This window comes from Sarcophilus harrisii, chromosome 3 (assembly GCF_902635505.1).
Source record: "Sarcophilus harrisii chromosome 3, mSarHar1.11, whole genome shotgun sequence".
Lineage (NCBI taxonomy): Eukaryota > Metazoa > Chordata > Mammalia > Dasyuromorphia > Dasyuridae > Sarcophilus > Sarcophilus harrisii.
The window spans coordinates 53,962,223-53,984,291 of NC_045428.1; positions in this window are offsets into that span (position 1 = coordinate 53,962,223).

A 22,069-nucleotide genomic window follows, 5' to 3' on the forward strand; every position below is an offset into this window, starting at 1 on the left:
CATTGGGGTCATACCTTCCAGTTAGGGTTGGTTATGCAAAGAGACAGCCTCTGCATATGCTTGTCATCAGGGAAAGTAGCAGTACAAATCTCTGAGATGCTATTTAGCAAAGCAGGGAAAGGTTACAGATAGATAATGGATTAAATATGGAACATTAGTGCAAGGGGACATTAGGGATATAGCTTTATCCCTTATGTTGTAAATGAAGAAATCCAGGCCCAGAGAACTGACCAGAAAAGACGCTTTCATTTTAAAGACTTGAACAAGAATGTTTGCATTGAGATGATTCAGGTCAGATCTAATGGTCTGATGATGGAGAGCCATCTGTACCCAGAGAGAGGACTCTGGGAACTGAGTGTGGATCACAACATAGTATTTTCTTTCTTTTTTTTTTTTTTTTTGGTTGCTTTTTATTTGTTTTTTTGTTTTCTTTCTCATCCTTCCTCTTTTTTGTTCTGATTTTTCTTGATAAAATCTGAGATTTCTTGATAAATGTGGAACTGTGTGTAGAAGAATTACATATGTTTAACATATATTGGATTACATGCCAACTAAGGGAGGGGATGGAGGAAGGGAAGGAGAAGAAAAATTGGACCACAAGGTTTTGCAAGAGTGAATGTTGCAAACAATCTATGCATATGTTTTGAAAATAATAAGCTTTTGGGAAAATGTTTGCATCGTCAGTCTATGCAGCTGTATTTGTCTCATTGGGGACTGTGGAAGTTAATAGTAAATCTTAAAAGATTGTACTTAGTTCTGGAGACCATATTTGAAGAAGAACGTTGATAAGCTGGAGAGTATCCAGAAACAGACAAATAAGATGGTAAAAGGTCTTGAATCTATGACATATGAAGATCACATGAAGGTCTTGGGGTTATTTAGCCTAGAGAAGAGGAGATCCAGGAGGGAACATGAGAACTGTGTTCAAAAGTTGCAGCTTAGTACAGTGGAAAAAGCAATAGAGTGCCTGATGCTCTCTGAGGACCCAGTTCAATTCCTACTTCTTTCACTATTGGTGTGACACTGAGCAAGTTGCTTCTCTTGCTCTCAGTAAAATCAGTGAGACTAAATGATCTTTAAGGTCCTCTTGAACTCCAAGTCTAAAGAGAGCGAAGAAACAAATTTAAGTGAGATTTCCTTGTTCAAACATGGAATAGGCCTGGGTAGGTAACAGATTCCTAGATAACAAACAACAAGCTCTCCCCATGAGGACTTACACCATCCTCACCTTGATTCTTTAGATTTCTTAGTTTCCTTTGAGCCTCATAACTATTGGTGGTCTCTCCTTCTTCCACTTATCTTTCATTTGTTTATATATAAACATCTTGTCATTCTCTCCCTTCCAGGTGGAAAGTAAGAGTGTGGAAGTCAGGAACTATGTAAATTGTTTTTGTATCTTCAATACCTATTACTCATGTTGAGTTGGGTGATTAAGAAAGGAAAGAATATAAATATAATGAAATTAAACCTTATGGACAACAATAATCAAATCTGAATGTGAAATTTTCCTGAGAACAGATTGCATAGAATGTGTAAACACACGAAAACCAAAAATACTCAATCATTTTCTATGCTAGAGAAGGAAATCATTAGTGACTATAGACTTGAGTTATTAGAGAAAGAAAATGTTGCTGCTCTAGGGGGAAAAAGTTCTTTAGCCATCTGAGTTGAGTTAAGTGTCCTGAGAGCTGATTTAAAATTACAGAGATATATAGAATCAGATAACAGGAAGAAACCTTGGAAAGTTATCTAATCAATTCTCCTTTCTTCATATATATTTACATCAAAATTTCTAGAGAAACATGAGAGTTAGTTGTATTTTTAAAACTCTTATCTCAGAGTCTAAAAATAAGCATTCAGTTAATGATTGGATCTTACATACCTTCATTTTTCTTTTATTTATTTATTTATTTATTTAATAGCCTTTTATTTACAGGTTATATGCATGGGTAACTTTACAGCATTAACAATTGCCAAACCTCTTGTTCCAATTTTTCACCTCTTACCTCCTCACCCCCTCTCCCAGATGGCAGGATGACCAGTAGATGTTAAATATATTAAAATATAAATTAGATACACAATAAGTATACATGACCAAACCGTTATTTTGCTGTACAAAAAGAATCAGACTCTGAAATACTGTACAATTAGCTTGTGAAGGAAATCAAAAATGCAGATGGGCACAAATATAGGGATTGGGAATTCAATGTAATGGTTTTTAGTCATCTCCCAGAGTTCTTTCTCTGGGCGTAGCTGGTTCAGTTCATTACTGCTCCATTGGAAATGATTTGGTTGATCTCATTGCTGAGGATGGCCAGGTCCATCAGAACTGGTCATCATATAGTATTGTTGTTGAAGTATATAGTGATCTCCTGGTCCTGCTCATTTCACTCGGCATCAGTTCGTGTAAGTCTCTCCAGGCCTTTCTGAAATCATCCTGTTGGTCATTTCTTACAGAACAATAATATTCCATAATATTCATATACCCCAATTTATTCAGCCATTCTCCAACTGATGGGCATCCACTCAGTTTCCAGTTTCTAGCCACTACAAAGAGGGCTGCCACAAACATTCGTGCACATACAGCATACCTTCATTTTTCAACATTGTTTTTGCTTTTGGTGAAGGTAGACAATTAGCTCTTAGCCACATCACAGAATCACCAAATTTCTGAGTTGGAAAAGACTCTAGATGATATCTAACTATATGTATGGGATGGAGCATGGTATCTTATATTTAGAAATTGTAAATTGTAAATATCTTACAATTTTTGGAAGACAAAATCAAAATGCTCCCTGCCCTAAAGGAACTTCTATTCTTTTGAGAGGACATAACACATACAGAGTTAACTAGAATACAAAGTAATTTGAAGAAGAAAAAAACTAAGTCTGGATGACCTACCATCTGTGAAATTTGTTGAAGAGGTAGTTCTATACGGTGTGAAAGGTTAGACAAAGAGACCTCTAAGGTCTTCTCTGAACTCTGAACTCTGCATATTTAGAATTGTGCAGTTCTTAAGTCCAATTAAAGAAAAAAAGAAAGAGAGAGAGAGAGAGAGAGAGAAAAGAAGGAAGGCAGAGAGAAATAAAGGGAAAAAGAGAAATAAAAGGAGGAAAGAAGAAAAAAGAGAAAAGGAGGAAGGAAGGAAGAAAAGAAATGAGGAAAGAAGAGAGAAATAAAAAAATGAAGAAAGAAAAAAGAAAGTAAGAGAGAAAGAGGGAGGTATCCTAGCATATTAAATGCATCACTTTAAAGCATCACTTTAACACTATCATCTTTTAGGATTTTAAATAGCTAAGTTGGAATTCTATTACATCACTGGTCTTATTGTTATTTAATCTAATAGAATTATATAATCTAATAATAATGTAATTGTTATCTAAGGCTCACTTGACTTCATTCTTCAGGATTTTTAGCTCTAGATCAGAAACCACACCAGTTGTCAATGATATTAAGATTTTTCTTGTATAGTTCTTTTGTATTTCCTTGCCACCTCTTCTTAGTCCCCTCTATTTCTGTTAAGTCCCTACCATTTTTTCCCTTTAATCATGCCCATTTTTTTTCTGAAACATTCCACTGATATTTCTAATTTTCTTAAAGAGATCTCTTATCTTTCTCATTCTATTTTTTTTTTCCCTTGTACTTTTTGGCATTATTATGAAAACCTTTTTTATCTCTCCTTACTTTTGTCTGGAATTCCACATTCAGTTGAGCATATCTTTCTTTCTCCTTTCCCTTTTGCTTTCATTTTCTCCGCTATTTGTAAAACCTCAGCTGACGACCATTTTGCTTTCTTGCTCATCTTTTTTCTTTGGAATGTTTTTTGTTGCCTCTTGTACCATATTGTGAACCTCTATTCATAGTACTTTAGGCACTCTATCTCCTACATCTAAATCTACTCATCACTTCTACTGTATTCATGATAGATGTTATTTGGACTATACCTATATGGTCTAATGATTTTCTCAAATTTCTTCAACTTAATTTTAATTTTGCAATAAGAAGCTCATAAACTGAGGTACATTCAATTCTGGGTCTTGTTTAACTGATAGTATAGACCTTCCCCACCTTTGGCTGTAAAGTATATAATCAGCCTGGTTACAATATTGTCTACCTAGTGATGTCCATGTGTAGAGTTGGAGTCACCTGTTAGATTGTCGGAAAAAAGTTTTTGCTGCAACCAATAAGTTATTTTGACAAAAGTCTACTAATTTCTACCCTGTTTCACATTGTATTCCAAGGTCAAACTTACCTGTTATTCCAATTATCTTTTGATTTCTTCTTTTGACATTCCAGTCCCCTATGATGAATGTGTCATCTTTTTGGTGCTATTTCTAGAAGATGTAAGTTTTTATAGAACTGATTAACTCTGGCCTTTTTGGCATCAATTGTTGGAGCATAAACTTGTATTACTGTGATGGTATTCACATAGATATCATACTGTCATTTTTTGAGATTAAAGCCAGTCAGTATTGCTTTTCTCACTCTTTTAATGGTGAGTGCTACTCCTTTTCTTCTAAGGGATTCTTGCCTCCAGTCTCTATCCATTTAAATTCACTGATACCCAAGTTATGGGTGTTTAATCTTTCTGTCTCTTGTTTGACTGTATCCAGCTTACCTTGGTTCATAGCACTCACACTTCAGATTCTCATGCAATCCTTTTGATTTTGGCTCAGCCACTTCATTAGAATGGAAATTGCCCTCCACTCTTCCTCAGTAGAATGTTGGATACCTTCCAAACTTGGGGCTCAATTTCTGGTGTCATTTTTTTTTATCATTTTAATACTGCCCATGGGATTTTCTTAGCAAAGATACTGGACTGGTTTGCCATTTTGTTCTCCAGTAGATCACCTTTTATCAGAACTTTCCACTATTACCATAATGCCATGGCAAGAACTGCCAAGAAACTGAATTGCTTCCATTTGAATTGTCTTAGGAAGATTCTGAAGATCACCTGGCAGGTAAGGTACCAGACACTGAGATCCTTTCTCAAACTAAACTGCCAAGATTTCCAATTCTACCGCAGAGAGCACAACTGCACTGGGCTGGCCACATTATTTGAATGCCAATCGTCACTTGCCAAAAAGACTATTTTATAGAGAACTCACAGGGGGCAAGCACTCACATGGTGGTCAGAAGAAGGGATACAGATTCTCTTGGAGTCTTTCCAAAGAACTTTGGAATTGATTGTGTGACATGGGAGACTCTGGCATAGGATCACCCAGCAGAGAAGAGGCTGTGCTCGCTCTATGAGTAAAGCAGAATTGAAGTAGTTCAAAGATGTGCAAATTTAGAGAATCTCCACCAAATGTTCATATGGACTATTTGCACCCAATCTGTGGTAGAGTATTCTGAATTTACATTGGTCTGATCAGCCACAATAGGACACACTATAACTTGACTCTTAACATAGTGATGTCATTTTAGTTCTCTTCAAAAAAAAAAAAGGACAACAACCAGACAGTGTAATTTATCCAATCTGAGTAACTCTGAACAGCAGAACTCATAACTGCTTTAAGATATGCAAACCCCTCCATCACAACAAAGGGAGAGAAGGGAGAGAGCAACAAAAGAAAATCCAATCTATTTAACAGAAACAGAAGCAACTTTACAAATACATTAACAGAGGCTTTCTCGACCCTGAGAACTTTCCCTACCCTCCCTCCTTCTAATACCCCCATATCCCCTTCCAGCACTGGTCCCCACTTACTAGATCTTTGATTTTTCATATAAAGATGCTAACTCTTTTGCTTGATGAATTCTGAATCAACACAGAAGGTCTAATTTTTCCTCATTAATAGGATTAGTTTACCCCAAATGACATTTGTCAAGTTGGCCTATGGGATAATCAATATTTCATTAGTAAAGGAGTGAGAATAAAAATGACCAGTCATGCTGGGATGCTGGGCCTAATGACCTAGCATCATAGGAATTTTTGATACATGCTTTGTGGAATTCATCAGACCTCCCCATTTCCTGTGTTTGTGATAGAGTGCAAGAGAATGACTGGGAGAGGTTGTCAGGATTTTATTTTTCCCCTAGCTGAAAGTCTTGTTTTTAAATAAGTAAAGCTATAAAAAGCTATTAGCACTAAATAACTTCTGACAAAGTTTTAAAAATACTAACCCCATCCCCATTCCCCCCCCCCAAAAAAAAAACTTATAAGTGAAAATTGCTTCATGTATGTTTTCAGAGTAGAATAAGACTCTTTCCAGTAAAGTCTCAGCTCATGAAGGGCAATGGCTGATTTTGTTTTTGTCTTTGTATCTCTAACACCAAGCAAAATGCTTAACATATCATGGGGGCTTAATATATGCTTCTTGAATTGGTAGGGGAAAATGTAGTTTTTTTGTTGTTTGATTTTTGAGAATAGCCCATAACTCTATATATTGATAGTCTATGACAACTGTAACTTTAAATGCCATGTTTAGCATGATTAAGAGTTTAAAAAAAAAACTTTATTGACATATGCTCTGTAGAATATTAATGAAATGGCAGGTCCAGGGGAATACACTAAGACAGCAAACATATTAACCTTGAATAACTATCATCCTGTGCGATTAACTTTTCACACAGGATGCACACTTGAATTTAAATGCTAACCACATGGGTTGGTACAAAAAGACTGTGGATTACATAGCAGGGAACGACTGACTCACCAAGACATATTCCCTCTGCACACTGTTGGCTAGAAAACTGGGACTGCTAGACTTACAAGAAGGGATCTGACCCAATAATAATATTATGGCAGCAGATTGGGTTTGTCTTAGAGCACATCTGCACAAGCATTTCAGAAAGTGTTTTTGTTTCTAAAGAAATTAAATGTACTTAGAAATACTTCCTGCAGTGTTCTTTCTTACACAGACACCCTTTGCTGTATTATAGCTGCTGATGACTAAGTGGAAAAAAGAAAGAAAGAAAAAGACATTTTTACCATTGGCTTTGAAAACACACTTTAAAGGTAGTTTTGGGGGTTTTTTTAATGAATTTCCAAAGTCTGTATATAATTGCTTAGGCACACTGAGATGTCCCACTCAAAGACACTAAAATAAAATTTTTCCATGGCTCCAAATAAGAGATACAGAAGGAACTCTTACCCAAGCTCTTGGGCTAGGGGTGAGGTCGATGGGTGTGGTACATTGTAGAGATTTTCAGATTTTTTTCAATGCATTAATCAGTTCTGCTGATATTTTTTTCTTTTAAACTATTTTCTATTATATAAGATGATTTTTTGGGAGAGGAACTGGGGAAAATATACCTGGGGAAATTTTAGTGACATGAAAAAAGCTATCTAAAAAGAAAGAAAGAAAGTTTTTCAGTTCTTGCCCCTGCCTCGCCTTCATTAAGATAAGAGTGATTTATCCCACTAGCCAACTAAGCAAATGGCCTTTGGAATAGTCTGGCCCTACCAGAGAGTAGAATAAGTCAGGTCAAAGGACATCCCTCATCTGTTCAAAACTGAGACAAGAGTCCTTCTCTCAAGTCACATGTTCAATCCAATGTAAGATCTGTCTGCCTACTTACTTTCATGCCGCCCATATGGTCAATAAGCTTTGGCTATTGCTTAACATTAAGGATTGCAAAGTTTACAGAACATCGAGTCCTGTGATGTATTTTCACTAACAATATCAAGGATACAAAGCAATGTCTAGAAATTTCCCTGGTCTTGTAAGGGAGACACTAATCCAGAACTGGCAAGCACTCAGAAAAGGCTTTGCAAGGGAAAGATTGCCCAAAATTGAATTCTTTGAAAGTGGAAGGAGAGGGCCAGCCCTGGACAATTAAATAGAACTAATTCCTATTCAGAGAAAGGAAATATAAGACTCTCAAATAGAGTTTATTAATTTCTAGATCATGGATTTTTTTTTTTGGGGGGGGGGAGGTGGAGATGGGAGGGAGTAAATACAAGCCAATGTATTTTAGTTCCTTTAAATGTAAAATATCATTGATCTTCAGAATGCACTTTCTGGGTGTTGGTTCTTGTGCTTTTTAGAAAGGTCAATTGCAGCATAATTTGAACATCTCTATGGAATCTGTATCCTGACTTGGCTGGAAGGTGGGGTGGAAGAAGTCTTTTCCAATTCTAAATGTGAAATATCAAGTTTACAGATTATTTGACAAAAGAAGGAGAAAAGAACAGAGCAGGAAGAAAATATCTCCAGTTTTCTGTGGCTTGCTGGTTTCAAGGCATGACAAATATTTATAAGGTATGACTACTGATAAGCAGGGATAAGGAAAAGGAGGAAACGCCTACATGCTTGTACAAACAGAAGCCAGTGACTACAAAATTACTCCAAGGGAGCTGATTATGTGATAGACTCCTGCCTTTCTTTACTTTTCTTCACACTCTTTAAGTGTACAACAGAAATATTATTTCATTTTATTTTCACAACAACCCTAAGAAATGAGTGTTATCATTATCATTCCTCTTTTACAGATAAAGAAACTAAGGCAGATAGAGATCGACTAGTCCAGGGTCATATAGCCAGTGTGTTGATCAGAAACTTGATACCAGGTCCTCCTGCTTTCTAGGCTGGTTCTCTATCCAAAGGGCCATCCTGCCTCTTATAAGCTATCATTATGATTTCAATAAAAATGAAGTTTTGACTAACCTAATGACTTAGCAGGCTTATATTCTAAAAATGCCTCTGGTGCTTAGTATAGTGCTTGGCAAATAGTAAGTGCTTAATAAAGGCTTGCCAAATGCCTGTTAAAAGAAAATAAGGTTTTCCATCTCAAATTGAGTATGTGGGATACTCTTTTATTTTTAATTCTTTTTCAATATTGAAATACATCTCTAGAAGCTATGCAGCTTAGAAAATAGATAGACCTACATTCAAATCCCAGCTTTGCCAATAAATAGATGATCACCAATGGATAATTTTTTATATTTCCCCAAGGCCACAATTTCCTCATCTTTATGATGAAGGAGTGGCTCACCATAATTACTAAAACCCTGTCTAACCACAAGATGTTATGATTCAATAGTGACCTTATATGACTAATTCATTCATGCATTTTAGTCACATTACTGTAAAGTAGGCTTCATTTTAGTCTTGAATCTATTTTATCTCTATTTTTAAGGATACTACAAATATATATTTGGAACAAACTAACAGTTTTCTTCAAAAGGATTGAGACCTCTTCCCATAATTTTCTCAGCATGTTTCTGAGCATTAAAATATTGATTATGCTGTCATGGGCAGAGAGAAGTGAGACAGGGAAGAGATCCATTAGGTCATCAAATCCACTACTGAAAGAAGAAGAAGGCTCCTGGGAGAGGATTTAATACTTCAACTTGGGCAAATAACTGAAGGATTTAGACTTGTATAATGTTGGATGCCCAGGGCAGGCAGCTGGGTACTGCAGTAAGCACAGCTCTAGACCTGGAGTCAGAAAGAGCTGAACTAAAATCCAACCTCAGACATTTACTAGCTCTGTGATGTGGGTAAGCCACTTAATTAATGTCTGCCTCAGTTTCCTCATCTGTAAAAATGAGCATAATAATAGCACTTACATCCCAGACTGGTTGTGAGGATCAAAGGAGGTGATACTTACAAAACTCAGTGTCTGGCACCTATTAGGTGCCTGTTAGGTCTATAAAGAGTCCTGGTTAGAGATGACTTGTTATCATTAATTCTAGGATACCATTATCAGGATAATACAAATAAGCTAGAGCCCCTTAAAACATATTAATGTATTAATAAATACATTATTTATTATTATTATTTTAGTCTCTGAAGCAGTCAGCCCTTCCTAGGAAGCTGAGAATTTGAATGATAAATCTTCACTTTTGAATCCAAATGAAATTTGCCATGGTGTTAAACTAATACATTTGTCAGTTCACTTGAGCTAAGTTGAATAAATGCCATGGGAAGAGTATCATAAGATCCTAGATCTAAAGCTGGAATCTCAGGCCATCTAGTCAGTTCTGTCAGTAAGGTTCAATCACAATTGATTTTTGTTCCCTAATAAGCCTTGTCTGATCTCCTAGAATCTTTGAAGGTGTCTAAGTGACTTAAGCAGAAGGGACTCAGGAAAAGATGGCAGTAAAGGTTCCTAGGAGATTGTTCAGCCTTTACATATGGCATATAATTTAGGACCTTTGTCTTCAGCTGTTAAGAAACAGTTAGGTGACTAGCCTAGAGTCAGGAAATTGTTTAGTTATTCAGGTTTGCTTTTTCTTAGCAAAGATACTATAATAGTTTACCATTTCCTTTTCCAGTGGATTAAGACAAATAAAGTTAAATGACTTGCCCAGAGTCATAACAGTTAGTGAGTGTCTGAAGCAGATTTGCAGAGTTTTGCCATTTCCGGCCCCCCTCCCCACCCTTTTTATTTTTTATTTTTTTGCATTTCCCCCCTTTTAAAGGACAGATCAGAGAGCCACAGAGCTGAGAGTATGTGGGTTGTTGTTATTCTTTGTTATTGAAAAGGACCTGACATCAGGGAGGGATGCCATGACATGCAAGTGAATTGGATTGAAGTGAGGGAGGCTGGCCAAGGTCATTCGCTTCACTTTCCCCTTCAGAGTCATCTGGGTCCAGTAGTCAGATAAAGATAAGGATAATTGGAGATAGTCCTAGACAATGGAAGACTTTGACCTTTTTTAAGCTAAAGTCTTTAACAAGTCTCAGCTTGATTCAGGCTAGGTAAGAAATAAATAAGACAAAAAATGACCTGTTTTACCTAGTCCAAAAAAAAAAAAAAAATGGGAACTATGAATTGGATGGAGAGGCCGGGAATCTACTAATTGCTATTTTGGGGTTGACATAGAGTAATCATATTGCACTTGTCTATAGGGCATGAGAGGAGAAGAGAGTTCTTCTATCCTGAATTTCTGGACTTTATATGCCTAGACTCAACCCAAGCAGAGTAGCATCTGGAAGTAGCAGATGTTCTCAGCTCTGTGGCTCTAGGAGAAGATAACCATGGTCTAAGTGGAGGTAGTTTATGAACCCCACCTTTTAGAGAAAGGGAAGGATTTCATGAGCAATGCCAGTCTTTAGTTCACTTGCCAGCAAATCTAAGTTTGAGAATTCTGGGACCTGACCCTCTAAGGAGAGAAGGGAGAACTTGACTCTTGGGGAGAAGAGGAGCATACTTCTGACTCCTAAAACACGGGAGTAAAGTCAACAACATATAAGAACCAAAAACCCAGTCTTTGCCCTTTTATACTCTCATGACTTATTGGATAGTGCAGACACAAAGAAAAGTTCTTTCTAACAACCTTATTTTTCTTCCAGGTAGGAATCGAAACTCGCAAGGTAATACTATGAGGTTGCAAATCTGTATATGTCTTCAGGATAAAAGCAAGACTCACAGGTATGTTTGAAGGGAAGAGGATGAGGTTTGCCTTTTATTTAATTTTTTTTTTTCTAACAAAATCAAATGCATTTTCCTTCCAAGGTAATGACAAGCCCTCAGGATAGTACCACAAGAATGGGCACATGAGTCCCTGGAATGAAAGTCAGAACTCACTGAAATGTTGAAATGTACAATTCTAGATTAATTTCCTTTCCAAGCAATGTCCAAGTCACAGGATGATGCTACAAATCATTTTCTATGAGGTAAAATGAAGGATATTTTCCACTCAATAGCCAATGTTACTTTGAAGGATCAGGAGACTTTTTAAATCTGGATTTGTCAAGACATAAATATAAAGCAGATTTGAGCTATATTCTGAGATTTCCCAAAGCCAACTCTGGAGCCAAAGGGAAAATGAATTGAGATGCTGCCCTTAAAGATATAATCCAATCTATATAAATTTCAGGTATGAGATATTATTAGTCTATACCTTTCCATTCTTCTCTTGCTGCTAGGAATAACTAATAGATTCCCTTCATTTACAAGAAACACTGTATTCCTGAATGAAACAAAAAATTACCAATATCTAAGGGGTTGGAACATCCTGTGCTAAACTTTCTTAAATTGTAGATGTGATAAGTTGCCTCCTGAACCTATACAGTTCATCTTTCATGTCAGAAATATATTTTCTCTTCAATTTTTGAATTCCAAATGCCTTTTTGATCCCTATAATTATCAGAACTCTTTCCCTCTTGAAATTTTGCGTTGAATCTATATTTTCTGTTGTTCAGTCATTTCAATCCTGTCCAACTTTCAGGGACCCCATTTAGCAAAGATATTAGAGGAGTTTGCCATTTCATTTTTCAGCTCATTTTGTAGATGAAGAAACTGAGGCAAATAAGGGGTGACTGGCAAGTCTGAGGCTGGATTTGAACTAAAATTTTCCTGACTATAGGCTTGATGTTTTAACAATTTCACCACCTAGTGGTCCCTAGATTTAGATTTATTTTTTTTCATCTGTTTATTTACCTACTGAGTTCTTCCAGTTAAACATAAGCTCCTTGAGGACTGGGACTGTTTTACTTGGTTTCATTTTTCTAATTTCATGCTCCTGCCTAGTCTGGGGTCTTGTGCCTAGCAAGTGCTTATTGAATGTTTGTTGAATTGGATTCAATAGGCTCCTTCAAAAGATTGTAATGCTGCATAAGCATACAACACTTTCCCCTCCCCCCAAATACAATTCATTTCAATCTTTATTTCACTTTTGGTAAATTTCTCAAGATCACTTTGAATTTTGAAGTTAAGATTCTCCAATCTAGGAAGGCAGAACCAAGATGGCAGAATGAAAGCAGGGGCTAGCCTGAGCTATTCCAAATTCCCCTCCAAAAAATTTAAAAATAATACTTCAAAATGAATTCTGAAGTGGCAGAACCAACAAAAGGATGGAATGAGGCAATTTTCCAGCCCAGGACAACTTAGAAGGTTGGCAGAAAAGATCTGTCTCACTGGGATGAGAATGGAGTACAGTCCAGTGCAAGCTCTGTCCTAGGAAGCCTGCAATAAGCCTTGGGAATGACTGCATTGGTAACATAGTTTCTGGAATTAGCCCACAGATGGTAAAGGGGTCAGACAACTGGTTCCAAAGAGATTAAAAGGAATTTTTTGCTGGCACTGACATCACAATTTTATTGCATTGCCCATGCATGATTCTGGGTTGTAGCCCAGGGCAATGAGGAATACCCACAAGAATAAGGCTTCAGGATACAATTCCAGGGTAGAAGAGAGTAATTGTAGTCCACAGGTCAACAAAGTAGTGACCACACTCTCCTTAGATTATTTCATCTTGAAAGAAATGAAAATTTACAGATACTCCCTTCCCCATAACTAGCTTTGAAAGTAACTACATTCAGAGCTTCAAAGAAAAATGTGACTGGTGTCATATCCAAAAAGAATTCCTCTTCTTAGCTGTGTGACCCTGGGCAAATCACTTAACCCCAATTGCCTCAGCAAAAAAAAAAAAAAAATTCCTAGAAGCACTCAAAATTAAAAAAAAAAAAAGATCAGGCAAGAGATGTAGAAGAAAAATTGGGAAAAGACATGAGTGATGCAAGAAATCAAGAAAAAAAGAGTTAAAATTTGGTAAAGGTGACCCCCCCCCAAAAAAAAAAAACCTGAAGAAAATAACACCTTAAAAACAGAATAGGTAAAAAAAAAAAAAAAAAATTCAAAGAAGAGAACTCTTTAAAAATCAGAACTGAGGGGATGCAGGAAAACTGGGACATTGATGCATTGTTGGTGGAGTTGTGAACGAATCCAACCATTTTGGAGAGTAGTTTGGAATTATGCTCAAAAAGTTATCAAACTGTGCATACCCTTTGATCCAGCAGTGTTACTACTGGGATTATATCCCAAAGAGATTATAAAGAAGGGAAAGGGACCTGTATGTGCATGAATGTTTGTGGCAGCCCTTTTTGTAGTGGCTAAAAACTGGAAACTGAATGGATGTCCATCAGTTGGAGAATGGCTGAATAAATTGTGGTATATGAAAATTATGGAATATTACTGTTCTGTAAGAAATGACCAACAGGATGATTTCAGAAAGGCCTGGAGAGACTTACACGAACTGATGCTGAGTGAAATGAGCAGGACCAGGAGATCATTATATACTTCAACAACAATACTAGATGATGACCAGTTCTGATGGATCAGGCCATCCTCAGCAACGAGATCAACCAAATCATTTCTAATGGAGCAGTAATGAACTGAACTAGCTATACCCAGAAAAAGAACTCTGGGAGATGACTACAAACCATTACATTGAATTCCCAATCCCTATATTTATGCACACCTGCATTTTTGATTTCCTTCACAAGCTAATTGTACAATATTTCAGAGTCTGATTCTTTTTGTACAGCAAAATAACGTTTTGGTCATGTATACTTATTGTGTATCTAATTTATATTTTAATATATTTAACATCTACTGGTCATCCTGCCATCTAGGGGAGGGGGTGGGGGGGTAAGAGGTGATTGGAACAAGAGGTTTGGCAATTGTTAATGCTGTAAAGTTACCCATGTATATATCCTGTAAATAAAAGGCTATTAAATAAAAATTAAAAAAAATAAAAATCAGAACTGGTCAAATGAGGGGGAAAAAAGATGTATATATTTACTGAAGAAAATAATTCTAAAAAATTAGAATTGGACAAGTAGAAGCTAATGATTCCATGAGACATCAAGAAACAATAAAACAAAACCAAAAGAATGAAAAAAAAATAGAAGAAAAGTTGAAATATCTCATTGGAAAAACAATTCACCTGAAAACATATTGGACTACCTGAAAACTGTGATTAAAAAAAAAAAAAGAAAAAAAAAAAGGAGCCAAGAATTTGAAAGATTCCACTAATCTCCTAAAAGAGTTCTCCAAATGGGAGCTCCCAAAAATATTATAGCCAAATTGCTAAAGTTAAGAAAATATTGCAAACAGCCAGAAAGAAATAATTCAAATTTTGTGAAGTCATGGTCAGCATAATACCAGATTTAGCAACTTCTATATTAAGAATCAGAGGACTTAGAATAAGATATTATGGAAAGCAAAGGAGCTAGAGTTACAGCCAAGAATCACCTACTCAGCAAAATTGACTTCAGGGCAGATGCTCTATCCACTATGCTATCTTGCTGCCCCCACTTCCAAGAATTTTTGATGAATGACTACGACTGAATAGAAAATTTGATGCACAAATACAAATATAAAAATATAAAAAGGTAACAGGAAAAAGAAATCATAAAGGTTTCAATAAGATCATGCCATTTACATTCCATCATGGAAAGAGGATATTTGTTACTCCTTAGAGCTTTCTTCTTATTAGGGAAATTAGGAATATACATAGACAGAGGGCATAGGTTGACTGAGGTGGGATAATATGGAAATCAGCCCCATTCACTATCATAAGCAACTTAGGGAAGCATTGAACAATTTCTCTGTCAGATCTATAGATAAGAAAAGAATTTATGACCATTCAAGAGAATATCATGAGATGTAAAATGGATAATTCTGGTTGCATTAATTTTTTTTTTTTAGATCTGCACAAACAAAACTAATGCAGCCAAGATTAGAAGGAAAGCAAAAAACTTGGGGAAAAAAATTTTACATTAAATTTCTCTGATAATGACTTTATTTTTCAAATATATAAAAAACTGAGTCAAATTTGTAAAAATACAAATCATTCCCCAAATGACAAATAATCAAAGGATATGAATGCTGCTTTCAGAGGAAAAAATCAAAATTGTCTTTAGTCATATGGGGAAAAGTACATGAAATCTTTTTTTATTAGAGAAATAAAAATTAATTCAACTCTATAGAACCACTTCATACCTCTCAGATTGAGTAATATGATAGAAAAGGAAAATGGCATATGCTGGAGGGGATGTGGGAAAATAGGGATAGTAATGATTTATTGATGTGATTGTGTGAACTGATCCAACATTCCTGGAGAGCAATTTGGAATTATGTTCGAAAAGCTATAAAATCATGCTTATCCTTTTTGCATCTGTATCACAAAGAGAGAAAAACAAAAAGGAAAAGGACCTATAAGTACAAAAATATTTGTAGCAATTCTATGTGTGTGTGTGTGTGTGTGTGTGTGTGTGTGTGTGTGTGTGTGTGATGTCACAAAGAATTGGAAATTGAGATGTCCATTGACTGGGGGAAATCTGAACAAATTGTACTATATGATTGTGCTATAAAAACTGACAAACAGGATGCTTTCAAAAAAGCCTATAAAAACTTAGGTGAATGGTGCAAAGTGAAAGTGAATAGAGCCTGAAGAATATTGTATATTGTAACAAGGAATAATGTATGATCAATTGGAGATGATTAGCAATTCTCAGCAATACAATGATCTATGACAATTCCAAAGCATCAATCATGAAAATTATTATCCACCTCCAAAAAGAGAGAGAAAGAGAACGAAATGGAACTTTGGTTTCCTTATATATTTTCTAACAATCTAGAGATATTTAACCTTGGATTTCTGGATGTTTTCTTGGCCCTGCTGTTTATTCTTAGTACACTTCTCTGGCCTTCAGGTCTACTTGGATTTTCTGTTTATTCTCACATATCTCTAAATAGCAATGCTTTTGATTGCTCTTAGCCAATTTATGTAATCTACCCATTCTCAGGTATTACCCTAATCAGTAAAGGTAAGAGAAGAGAAGCACAATGTTGACAATATCCCTGACAAAGGTTCTCTCCTCCCTGAACCTTCTTCTATTCAGTTATTCAAATCAATCAGTTAATATTTGTTAAGTCCCTATCATGTTCTAGGTGAAGGCAACTAAGTGGCTCAGTGGGATAGAAGATAGGATCTGAAATCAGAAAGATCTGAATTCGAATTTTCCCTCAGACACTTACTAATTCTGTGATCCAAGACAAGCCATTTAAGGTCTGTTTGACTTAATCCATTGGAGCAAACTGCTCCAGTATCTTTGCCAGAAAAAGACCAAACAAGAGCAAAGATGTCGTGTATTGTGCTAAGTACTGGGGTTACACAAAAGACAGTCCCTGTTTCAAAGAAATCATATCTAATGGGGGAGATAACATGCAAATAAATTACATATAAACAAGATTATGTAAAGGATAAGTTGGAACTGATGAACAGAGAAAAGATACTAGGAGGATCAGAGAAAGCTCTTGAAAAGTAAAATTTTAGGGTTTTGAAAGGAAAGGCAGGACTTAGAGATGAGAAAGGCATGTCCCTAAACATAGGGTTTAGCCAATGAAAAAGAATAAGATTGGGAGGGGGAGTAATTTTAAAAATTCAGTTGTCATTAGATCGCACAGTACAGAGTGTCAAAGCATATAAGGAAGGAGAAAAGAAACAGTGGTTTATACCAAAAAGAATGAAAGCATGTGCTCCTAACTGGCTCTCTTGCTTTTATTTCCTTGAGGATTACTACTACAAATTATAATCTGTCTCTTCAGCAATTGCCTCCTACCAAACACCTCTCCACCAAGTGATTCTGTTTCTGAAGGTTTGCTCCTACCTTTTAATTCTTAGAAGAAACATAGAAGGGCATAGGTTCAACTCTATTTCCCTTTATTCAATCACTTTATGACTATTCTCAAACATGATCATTTGGAGGAGAGCAGAATACCAAACTTCTCTAACAGCCTGAAATATCCCTAAATTCCTTATTGAAGATCTTTCAAGACAGTTGTGAAAATCGAATAAGACTTCATCTATTTCAAAGTTTGAGAAGGCCTGAAGGACTTTAAGCATTAAATCAAGAGCATACTTAAGCCCCCTCCCTGCTATCCTCCCCTTCTTGTTATCCTCCCTATTTCAGTCAAATATGGGCAACTATGTACTTATTGGTCAAGTTCAATTTCTTGGGTAGTTCCCCCATTTAGAATGTAAGATCCTCAGCCAATAAGGATGAGGGTCAGTGGTGGGAGGGGGTATTTGTGTTAGGGATAAAAAGTGTTGACCCTGCCCCTTAGGGTGCCTCCTCCCTTTGATTGTCTGCTAGATGGGTGGGACGCCCGATTCTCATGAGAATGTATAATAAACTTTGCTTTGCTTCTAGATATCTCTCCAGCTTTTTTTATTAAATGCTGTCTGAACCACACATTATCAATTCCAAAATCTCATTTTAAACAGTAGAGCTGGTAAGACCAAGGAATGGATATGGCTGTGATGATTGTGGTTATGAGTGAATTTCTAATACTGCTGGGATATAGGGCTCAAGGGATGAGGGATAGAATAGATGAGTCATAAGGCAACATTGCTTTTATTGGGAAAAGTTTCCCTCTTCATATCTGAGAATACCAAGAGCAAAGGAGACACTTGTCTAGCCAAGGAGATCAGTTGAAGAGCTGTGTTCACAACAAACTAAAAACTAAACTCAAAGACTGACAACAGAAAGACGGCTAAATGTATTCATTTTCACTATCAAAAAAGATAAGTTTGTAGAATAGGAATGAATGATATGGTCAGAATTTAGGATTATCAGTTCTTCTGTTGAATGAAAGATGAATTAGAGTGGGGAGAGACTTAAATAAGGGAGATCAAAATCAACAGCCTATTGTCATAGTTCAGGCATGATATAGTGAGAGCCTGCACCAGGATTGGTGTCCTTGACACCAACAAGGAAGTCTGAAAGAGGGAAGAGTTGAAAAAGAAAGATGATGAAATCTAGATATGCTGAATATTGGGCCTTCTCTTCTTACTCTGTATTTTTACTTGGTGGTTTCATCAGCTCCAATTGTCATTTTTATTAGTTATAATTTTTTATTTATAAGTTATATGCATGGGTAATTTTTCAGCATTGACAATTGCAAAATCTTTTGTTCCAATTTTTCCCCTCCTTCCCCCCACCCCCTACCCCAGATGGCAGGTTGACCAATACATGTTAAATATGTTAAAGTATAAGTTAAATACAATATAAGTATACATGTCATACAGTTATTTTGCTGTACAAAAACAATCAGACTTTGAAATAGTGTACAATTACCCTGTGAAGGAAATAAAAAATGCAGGCGGACAAAAATAGAGGGATTGGGAATTCTATGTAGTGGTTCATAGTCATCTCCCAGAGTTCTTTCACTGGGTGTAGCTTGTTCAATTCATTACTGCTCCATTGGAACTGATTTGGTTCATCTCATTGTTGAAGAGAGCCACGTCCATCAGAATTGATCATCATATAGTATTGTTGTTGAAGTATATAATGATCTCCTGGTCCTGCTCATTTCACTCAGCATCAGTTCATGTAGGTCTCTCCAGGCCTTTGTGAAATCATCCTGCTGGTCATTTCTTACAAAACAATAATATAACATTCATATACCACAATTTATTCAGCCATTCTCCAATTGATGGGCATCCACTCAGTTTCCAGTTTCTGGACACTACAAAAGGGCTGCCACAAACATTCTTACACATACGGGTCCCTTTCCCTTCTTTAAGATCTCTTTGAGATATAAGCCCAGTAGTAACACTGAGGGATCAAAGGGTGTGCACAGTTTGGTAACTTTTTGAGCATAGTTCCAAATTGCTCTCCAGAATGGCTGGATGTATTCACAATTTCACCAACAATGTATCAGTGTCCCAGTTTTCCCATATCCCCCTCCAACATTCCGCATTATCTTTCCCTGTCATGCTAGCCAATCTGACAGATGTGTAGTGGTATCTCAGGGTTGTCTTTATTTGCATTTCTCTGATTAATAATGACTTGGAGCCCCTTTTCATATGGCTAGAAATAGTTTCAATTACTTCGTTTGAGAATTGCCTGTTCATATCCTTTGACCGTTTATCCTTTGGAGAATGGTTTGATTTCTTATAAATTAGAGTCAATTCTCTATATATTTTGGAAATGAAGCCTTTATCAAAACCTTTGACTATAAAAATGTTTTCCCAGTTTTCCCTTCTAATTTTGTCTGCATTAGTTTTGTTTGTACAAAAACTTTTCAATTTGATATAATTTAAATTTTCTATTTTGTGATCAATAATGATCTCTAGTTCTTCTTTGGTCATAAATTCCTTCCTCTTCCACAGGTCTGAGAGGCAAACTATCCTATGTTCTTCTAATTTATTTATAATCTCATTCTTTATGCCTAGGTCATGAACCCATTTTGAATTTATCTTGGTGTACAGTGTTAAGTATGGATCAATGCCTAGTTTCTGCCATACTAATTTCCAATTTTCCCAGCAGTTTTTGTCAAACAGTGATTTCTTATCCCAAAAGCTGGGGTCTTTGGGTTTGTCAAACACTAGATTATTAAAGTTATTGACTGTTTTGTCCTTTGAACCTAACCTATTTCACTGATCAACTAGTCTATTTCTTAGCCAATACCAAGTGGTTTTGGTAACCGCTGTTTTATAATATAGTTTTAGATCTGGTACAGCTAGGCCACCTTCATTTGATTTTTTTTTTCATTAGTTCCCTCGAAATTCTTGACCTTTTGTTTTTCCATATGAACTTTGTTGTTATTTTTCCTAGGTCATTAAAGTTATCATTTTTATGATGATGATTTTCACATTACTAATTCAGTCCTAATCTCTTGCCTAACTTCCAGACTCATATTCCAACTGCCGGGACAGATGGTCATTTTGAACTAGATATTTCATAGACATCTTAAATATAACATGTTAAATATAACATGCTCAATTCTTCCCTCTCTCTTATTCCCCTTTCCCTGTAAGCAATCTGTTGCCAATTCTTTTCTTTCTTAAAAATTTTATTTATTTTATACTGAACTTAAGAAATAAAACAAGCATTTCTGTAGCATAGCACAATAGGAAAAAAATGTACATGAAACTTCAAATCTACTTTGTAAAACTTGCTATTCCTTTTATATGTATAATAAAGTTCCCCTCCCTACCTCCACCCTCACTCCAGAAATGACTACCAATTAGATACAAATATGTATATATTTGTAAAAAGCATTCTGTACATAGTTCTATTTATTAGTTCTTTTTCTGGAGGCGGATAATATATTGCTTTATGTGTTTTTTATAATTAATTTGGGCATTTTTAAAGACTTATGTCACTCAAAGTTCATCTTAAAACAATATTGTTACTATATAGAATGTTCTCTTGGTTCTACTAATTTCAAGATAATGGTTGAATCTATGGGAACTGATGAAATCACCAAGTGAAATAAAAGAGAGAAAGAAGAGAAAAAAGGCCCCAGTGTGGTAGTTATGGCAGGGTGGGATGAGGTGGTTGAAGACAGAGAGAAAGAACATTTTACAAATATTTACTATCTAATCAGCTAATCATAGATTAAAAACTAAAAACAAACCCCATAATCCCTGTCCTCAAGGAGCTTACAGTCTAATGAGGGAAGATAACACATGAAGGAAAACTTCAGAACTGTTTTAATTTTTACTTTTGTCATTTCTAACTAGTAGCAAACAATTTTGTAATTACTGCTTTGAAATGTAGTTGAAATGTGGAAGTGTGATTCCTTCTTCATTCATACTTTCTGGTGTTATTTCCCTTGAAATTCCAGAAACATTCTTCCAAATGAATTTTGTAACTATTTTGTGTAGCTCTATAAAGTTCTACATTTTTGACTTATAGATTTTCTTTTAGCATTTCTTTTTACTTCAAAAATACTTGGAATATAAGAATCTATTGATACGCTTTGTCCAGACTCCGATTTTAGCTGTCCTTTATTATTGCTACTATTTTTTATTATTGCCTCCTTCTTGTTGTCTTATAAAGTACTTATGGATTAAAATTTTATTATGGGTATCTTTTAAAATTATTATTTGTGTTTCTTTAAATTTCCTTTTAATTTCCATATGTTTGTTGGATTTTATGGTTAATCTTTTTTGTTTGTTTCTTCTGTTTATAAAAAGGATGAACCTTTCTGTTATCAGAAAATGATTTGTCCTAGAAACAAAGGGATTCTTTTCAACACATTTCATTACTTTTAGGCAATCTTTTGTATCTTTGATTTTTCAGGCACTTTCTTTAAACTGACCATGTCAGAATTTTATCAAGTTTAAATTAAATTAGTTTTTTAGCAGTTCTTTTAGGGTTACCTAGGAGCCCTGCTCAATATGAAATGGACCACCACCAGAGCCACCAAGATCCTCAAAACAATTCTGATTGCAACACAGCTCTGCTGAGTTGAACATATGTGGGAAATGGATAACAGCAGGATACTTGAAAAGCTTTTAAAGCACAGCTTTAAAAGATTTTTAAAAAGCACAATGTGTGCTACCCGGCAACAGTGGCAGTTGAGTAGGCTTGGT